Below are 6,580 nucleotides of genomic sequence, written 5' to 3' on the forward strand. Positions count from 1 at the left end.
AACTGTTGTAATAACAATGGAATAATAAAATAATTTACTCAAATGTACATAATAATATATATACATATTCATAAAAACAATATTAAGCGCAATAACTTTTCTGTACGCGAAAAAAAACCAATAGGTCTGTCGGGAGTAGAATCCAAGACTCCTTTCTAAAACGTCTACTTTACAGTGAACGGACGAAAGAGAATCCGTTCACGACCATGGTCCCTTCGATGATTTTCCGACGTACCGAACACTCATGATCTGACAACATTGTACTTTAGACTCGACAACACTGTAGAAGTTAGACTAGTTGAGCTCGAATGGATTTAACGTAGTTCACAAATTCACCGTTCTCATAACGTAGAGGGCAGCAGAAAATCCCTGACTTTTTACACTATCGGTATTTCAGAACATGAGGCACGAAGTCCCATAAAATGATAGGTCTATCCTATACCTCGTCGGTGATATCACCACGCTCTTGTGGTCAGAAGTATTATGTGTGATAAATATGTGTCAGTGACTTCAGCGCGAGAAGGTAGCTGAGCTAGGGAGGTTAGTAGAAGGTAACAATTTGTTTAACCGTTTGTTTTGTCTGCTTGTTGTTATCAGTAGTGCATTCTTGTACATATTGCCTTTCTTATGTGTTGTATATAGCCCTTTTCCATTTTCCCATTTTTACATTGAATATTGTCAGAATTCGTATAGCATGGAACGTCGGACCAGTAAAACACATTTTAAGAAATGTTCATATTATAATGGCGGTTTAATAAACCGTAATGTAACGGACGGCACTTTATTTCATTATTTCCCTATTAATAACAATAATCGATGTATTACGTGGCTGAAAAACAGCGGTCTCGATGATTGGGTGGAATTGTCTGATAGTACATTAAAACAAAAATACATATGCAGTCGGCATTTTTCAAACGATAGTTATTCCGCATTAGGTCAACTGAAAAGAAATGCGATACCGCGACTTTATGAAATTAGCATTACTGATTTAAATAATAATAAAAGTGACACAAGTTCTGAATTGGATATCAGTTCAACAAAGAGTGAACACCATCAACTGAAAAACGATTGATGGAAAATGAAGCACTATTACTGCTAGAGAAGAATATTTCTAATTGTCTTCGATTGCAAATACGGGCGAAGAGTAAAGCATTTAATCGTTTTAAAAATAAAGTATCTTCCGGCTGTATTGATGATACATGCTTGAACAAAGCAATTGCAAAAAAAGTTTCGGGTTTTAGTTTAACTTTCATTTTAATGTTATTATTTCCGCCACTTAGATCGCGTCGTTACAATCGCCGTGAGCAACAATTGTGCATGACTATGCATTACACTTCGCCAGCTTTGTACATTAAATTACGCAACGTCTTGGGTTTTCATCGACCGGATTCTGTCACCATCATTCGGTGGTTTGGTAAAATGGACATTTGTGTTCTGTCTTTTGATGAAATGGCTATCAAAATGTGTCTCCATTACCACCCAAGCAAGCAAGTTATTGAAGGTTTTTATGCTACGCGGGATGTTTACTAATTGGAAACAACCCAATGGTTTCTTTGTATCTGGATCTGGCGTAAAGAAAACAGATTTGTCTGTTATTTTGAACAAAATTTTAGATTCACTGTATGAGACTGGCTGGAAAGTGAGAGTAGTTGTTTCCGATCAGGGATCCAGTAATCAGAGTGTCGCAAATGACTTACATAGTTACTATTGAAAAGCCATATTTTGAAAGAAATGGCCAAACAGTTTATTTCCTTCTCGATTATTTACATCTTTTTAAAAGTATTAGAAATAATTTAATGAAAAATGATTTTATGATCAATGGTTCTCGGGTTTCATGGTCCGATGTTGTAGCTCTTTGGAATTTAGAGAAAGATAAAAGTACGCGGGCAGCTTACAAGTTATCCGAAAAGCATATTCGTCCAAATTCTTTTGATAAAATGAAATGTAAGCTTGCACTTCAGGTTTTTAGACAACGCGTATCATCTGCCATGCTTACCGCTTCTCAAACACATTGTATAGAAACAAGTACTGTACAAAACACAGCAGTTTTTTTCGAAACTCTCACTAATTTATTTGATAATTTAAATAGTAGATGTCAATCCGAATAAATGCGCGCTCTCCGACTGTCACCGTAATGTTGAAGAAAATTTAATAACACAGTTGGATAATATGAACACATGGTTTGTAGTGTCTTTAGGCAAATTAAAAAAACCTCTGTTTTTTGGGATTACAACAATCTGTAAATGCCACTGTCCAGCTGTGGACTGATCTCCGTGTTGAAGGGGTAAAATTTTTACTAACTTCTCGGTTAAATACTGATGTTTTAGAGAACTTTTTTTCAGTCCTTCGAATGCACGGTGGCACTTACAATCATAATCCTTCGGTAAAAGCGGTGCGTCTTGCAATTCGTAAAAGTATATTGACATATTTAGAACGCAGTTCAACTAGTGGAAATTGTATGCCTGACGATGACGCAACGTTAATACCTGGGGATAGTATTTTGCAATGTGTACCAGCCGCGTCTATATCTGATGTCCCATTGCATATAACAGAAGAGGATACGGATGATGATAGTATCAGTATACCACCGAATATAGATGATCATATTATCGAACTATCAACATCAGTATGCTCATTAGGGTCGTGTGCGGTAGAATATTTTGCAGGGTACATCGCTAAGAAGAATGTTGAAAAATCACGGTGTAGTAAATGTTATGATACTTTTGTTGATTCGGATGCGCAATATTCGCGGAACGAACAATTGTTGATATCTTTTCGGGCCTACGTAGGAAACGATAACATTGACTTTGAACATCTTTGCGTCCCCAGTCAACGTTTTTCAAGAGTTTTTAGGGTTATCAATCAAGTATTTGATGCGATATATCCACAATTTCGTAGTAAATATCACATGTTAGATGAAATGTTTCCCGTCATTTCCTATCATGTAGAAGAAAATTTTCCCACAATGGTATAGCATTAAAAGTCAAAATTTTTAAAGACACAAAATGGCTCAGAGAACGCCTGAGATTTGCAGGCTGATCGGGAAGAAATTCTTCAAAATTGTCGCACTTGCGAAATGTTTAACGTATTTTACTGTTGTTAGCAATAATCATGCAAGTAAACTTTCCAATTTAGCTTTGTTTTGCATCTTTTGCATTAGCTTTCACTCGGTATGTGCTTTGCTGTGTATGTATGTCTTATATTTTCTGTATTATTGCTTCCGTTATATGTATATGCTTTCTTTCTATGGATTATTACTTTAGTTCTATATTCTTAACACGATTCGGAGTATTTTCAGCATTGTATTATTCGTTTTCTGATCTAAATGTTTATTTTCATAATTTTTCTTAACTTTCAGCATGATTACCAAACAATAATACATTTTTCTTTGCTAATTTCAATCTTTTTGTTCGGTAACGGATTTGTACATACATAATTGAACACTGAACATACTCGGGGAAGGGAAAGACCTTCTTTCGCGCCTTCACGTGGCCCATCCTGTTAACACTATTACTTTCACTGTTTATATGATGAACATTAATATTCGAAAATTATGTCAAAAGTAATAGTGGACCTAAGATGAAAGAAAGGCATGTTCTTATCATGTGGCATTAGTAAATCAAAAACTACAGCTTCTGTCTCGTCAATTGTGAAGTATCTATATGAAACAATTGAGTTAAATATTAAAGACTATGTATTGTACAGACAGATCAATAAAATAAATTAGTATTGTACAAGCAATTTTCAATCGTTTGTTGACCTTTTTTGGATTAAAATGTGCCCGAATACAAGAACGCTAAATCACGAAACATAAAAGATTGTCTCTCCTGGAATTGCGGACGAGATATTTCGCTAATCGATGTCGTTCATTGGACTCTTTGGACGATCTGTTTCGCATCTCTGTTTATCAATATTTTCAACTCAAAATACATATTTATTAAATATCCTATTTGTAGCATCGCTAGATAGTACAATGGAAAGACTGGCGAGATATCTCGTTCATAGATGCGAAGGGGTTAATACGTATTATAAAAAACTTTACTTTCATTTTGCGTCACAAGTACACAGTCAAATAAATTTTTTATTTTTTCTGTTTTGTAGTATAAATGTATTGTCCCATTAATAATTATTCGGAATTTGTAACAAATGATACGATCGAATAAAAATTCATTTATTTGAAATAAGTATTTATATTTTTATTCGCATAAAACCTTATTCAACAAAAAATTTCGATGCGTTATTAACGAATTTTTTTGTTATGTCAATGCCACACCGAGAGACAAAAGTATGTATGATAGCACCTGTACAGTATTATGTTCGGTTTAAGTGTACACGCGCAATTATTTCTGTAATTATTGAATATGCGAATAAATGTTTCATATGAACGTTGTTTGATTTCATGGAATAAACTTAATAGAATATTTGAATTTTTGTTAACTGTTATTTACAGAGACTTTAACAATGATGTAACTTTTTTAAAGGAACTACATATGTTTCGTATTATCATGTTATTGAGCATTTCAATTCGAATTCAACGACATATTTGAAAGTTTTGTTTGTGTAAGCGATGGAGTATCGGATAGGAATATCCAATAAAACTCACGGGCGTGTCAATAACCAAAGTTTTATTCTCAAACCGATAGGTACGTGTAATCTCGACTACGAGCAATACAAGAGTGAGTCCTTCTTGACTTTTCGTTAGCCCTAAGGACGCCTACGTCAACATGGCCTTTTTTATTGCCTAAAGCACTTCAGCCTCAGGTCAATTTTCCCTCGAATAAGGGGAAGCGCGCTGACAAACTGCATATGGCCTACCTTGGTCGTTCGTATACTTTCAATTTCTAACATTTGAGTAATAATTTTTCGGATAACTGTACGAATGTTGCTCGCAAATGTCAAGTTCGGATAGCATCTTTTTTTTCTTTCATACAGTTATCTGAGAAATTATTACTCAAACAGAACTTTCAAATGTGTCATTGAATTCATCTTAAAATCGTTCCTAACACGACATTAATAAAACTATATATTTCCGTTTAAAAACATTATATTGTTATTAAAATCTCTGTAAATAACAATAAAAAAAATTCAAACATTCTATTAAGTTTGCTCCATTAAATAAAACAACTTTTATATAAAACATTTTTTCGTATTCGTAATAGTTAGATTAATATAATAGCATGTATACATTTATACCGGGCCTACTTGTATACAGGATGTCCCAAAATTGTACTCCGACCCGGAAATGGGAAACTCGGAGGGTGAATTGGAACAACTTCTTCCTTAGCAACAATGTAATCTGAGGCTTCAGCAACCGTGAACCGGCAATCAGAGCGCGAGTTTGCCAGCAGAGTTTCCGCGCTAGCGGTGGCTACGCGCTACGCTTGTACTACGAAGCTCCAAACAAGTAGGTCAGCATGCATCGCAGGAAACTGCATATAATAGCAAATAAGAAAGACGTAACAAATAAAATCATACTTTTTATCATCTGCCATTTGTTATTTAAAGAGATTAATGAATGAAACGTAAATGTAGGCAAATTATGTGTAACGTAAAAAGACGAATGCACATTTACTTTTTTGTAAATTCCTTTTTACGAATTTGTAAATTTCCTTTTCAAATAACGTGTGAACGAAAAGGTAATGTAACAGAGAATAAACGAGAAGTGATCGTAATTTGGTATTGGTATAAAAATTCGTAGTTTAATAACTGTCAACAATGTTACTGATAATGAATAAGTTTCTTCAAAAAGCCCGAAGAAAAAGTTAGGTACAGAAACTTGCAGAATTATCGCCGGAAATAAGCCATAGCTTGCGTTAAATTACGAAAATAATAATCAGCAATAAATTGATTAGAACTCACCCTTTCGGAAATTCACCTGCAGTTTGCAAACCTGTGTTACTAGGTCACTGAACCGATCCTGGTCATCGACGGCCGAAACGGTTTATGGCAGGGTTTCGTCCAGTTCGCAGGTGATCGCAGGTATACCTCACCAGCAGAAGTTAAGGGTTGTACCGTCAAGTGCGTCCTGGTTATTCCACCGAATACGTACTCGCTTCACTGCACGACCACTAACACTGATCACCCGACACAATCACTTAATGTATTTTTAACTCAACGTGTTGTTACTACGTTAGGAAAATTCATGGCCCCGGAAAGGGCCGATTGTTTTCAATTTTTCAGATGTTTACGTAACCACACACTTGCACACCAACACCCGCATATCCATTATTGTGTACGTACCACCATAACATTGCGTAATACTCCCGTGAACTGAACATTTCTGTTGCCCGATTGCTAACCGACTGACAGAATTTTTCCGAAAGGGCTTCCTCTACCCCCAAGTAGTTTCCCATCGTTACATTGTGAGCTCACTCTCACCACGACAAGATTTAGGTAAAACGAAACCAACGGTTCTAGGATAACACGTGCTTTGCAGAAGTGCAAGGGAAGAACCGTCGTGCAGTTTCTCCAAGGCGCCGTAGCCCGTTAATTTATTGCCAGGGTACCCACTGCTTCGAGATGGAAAACAGACGTCACGTGCATCGGCTTGAAAATGTCCGAAATGAAGAGGCCCTGGCCG

This window comes from Dufourea novaeangliae, unplaced genomic scaffold, assembly GCF_001272555.1.
Source record: "Dufourea novaeangliae isolate 0120121106 unplaced genomic scaffold, ASM127255v1 scaffold328, whole genome shotgun sequence".
In the NCBI taxonomy this organism is placed as follows: domain Eukaryota; kingdom Metazoa; phylum Arthropoda; class Insecta; order Hymenoptera; family Halictidae; genus Dufourea; species Dufourea novaeangliae.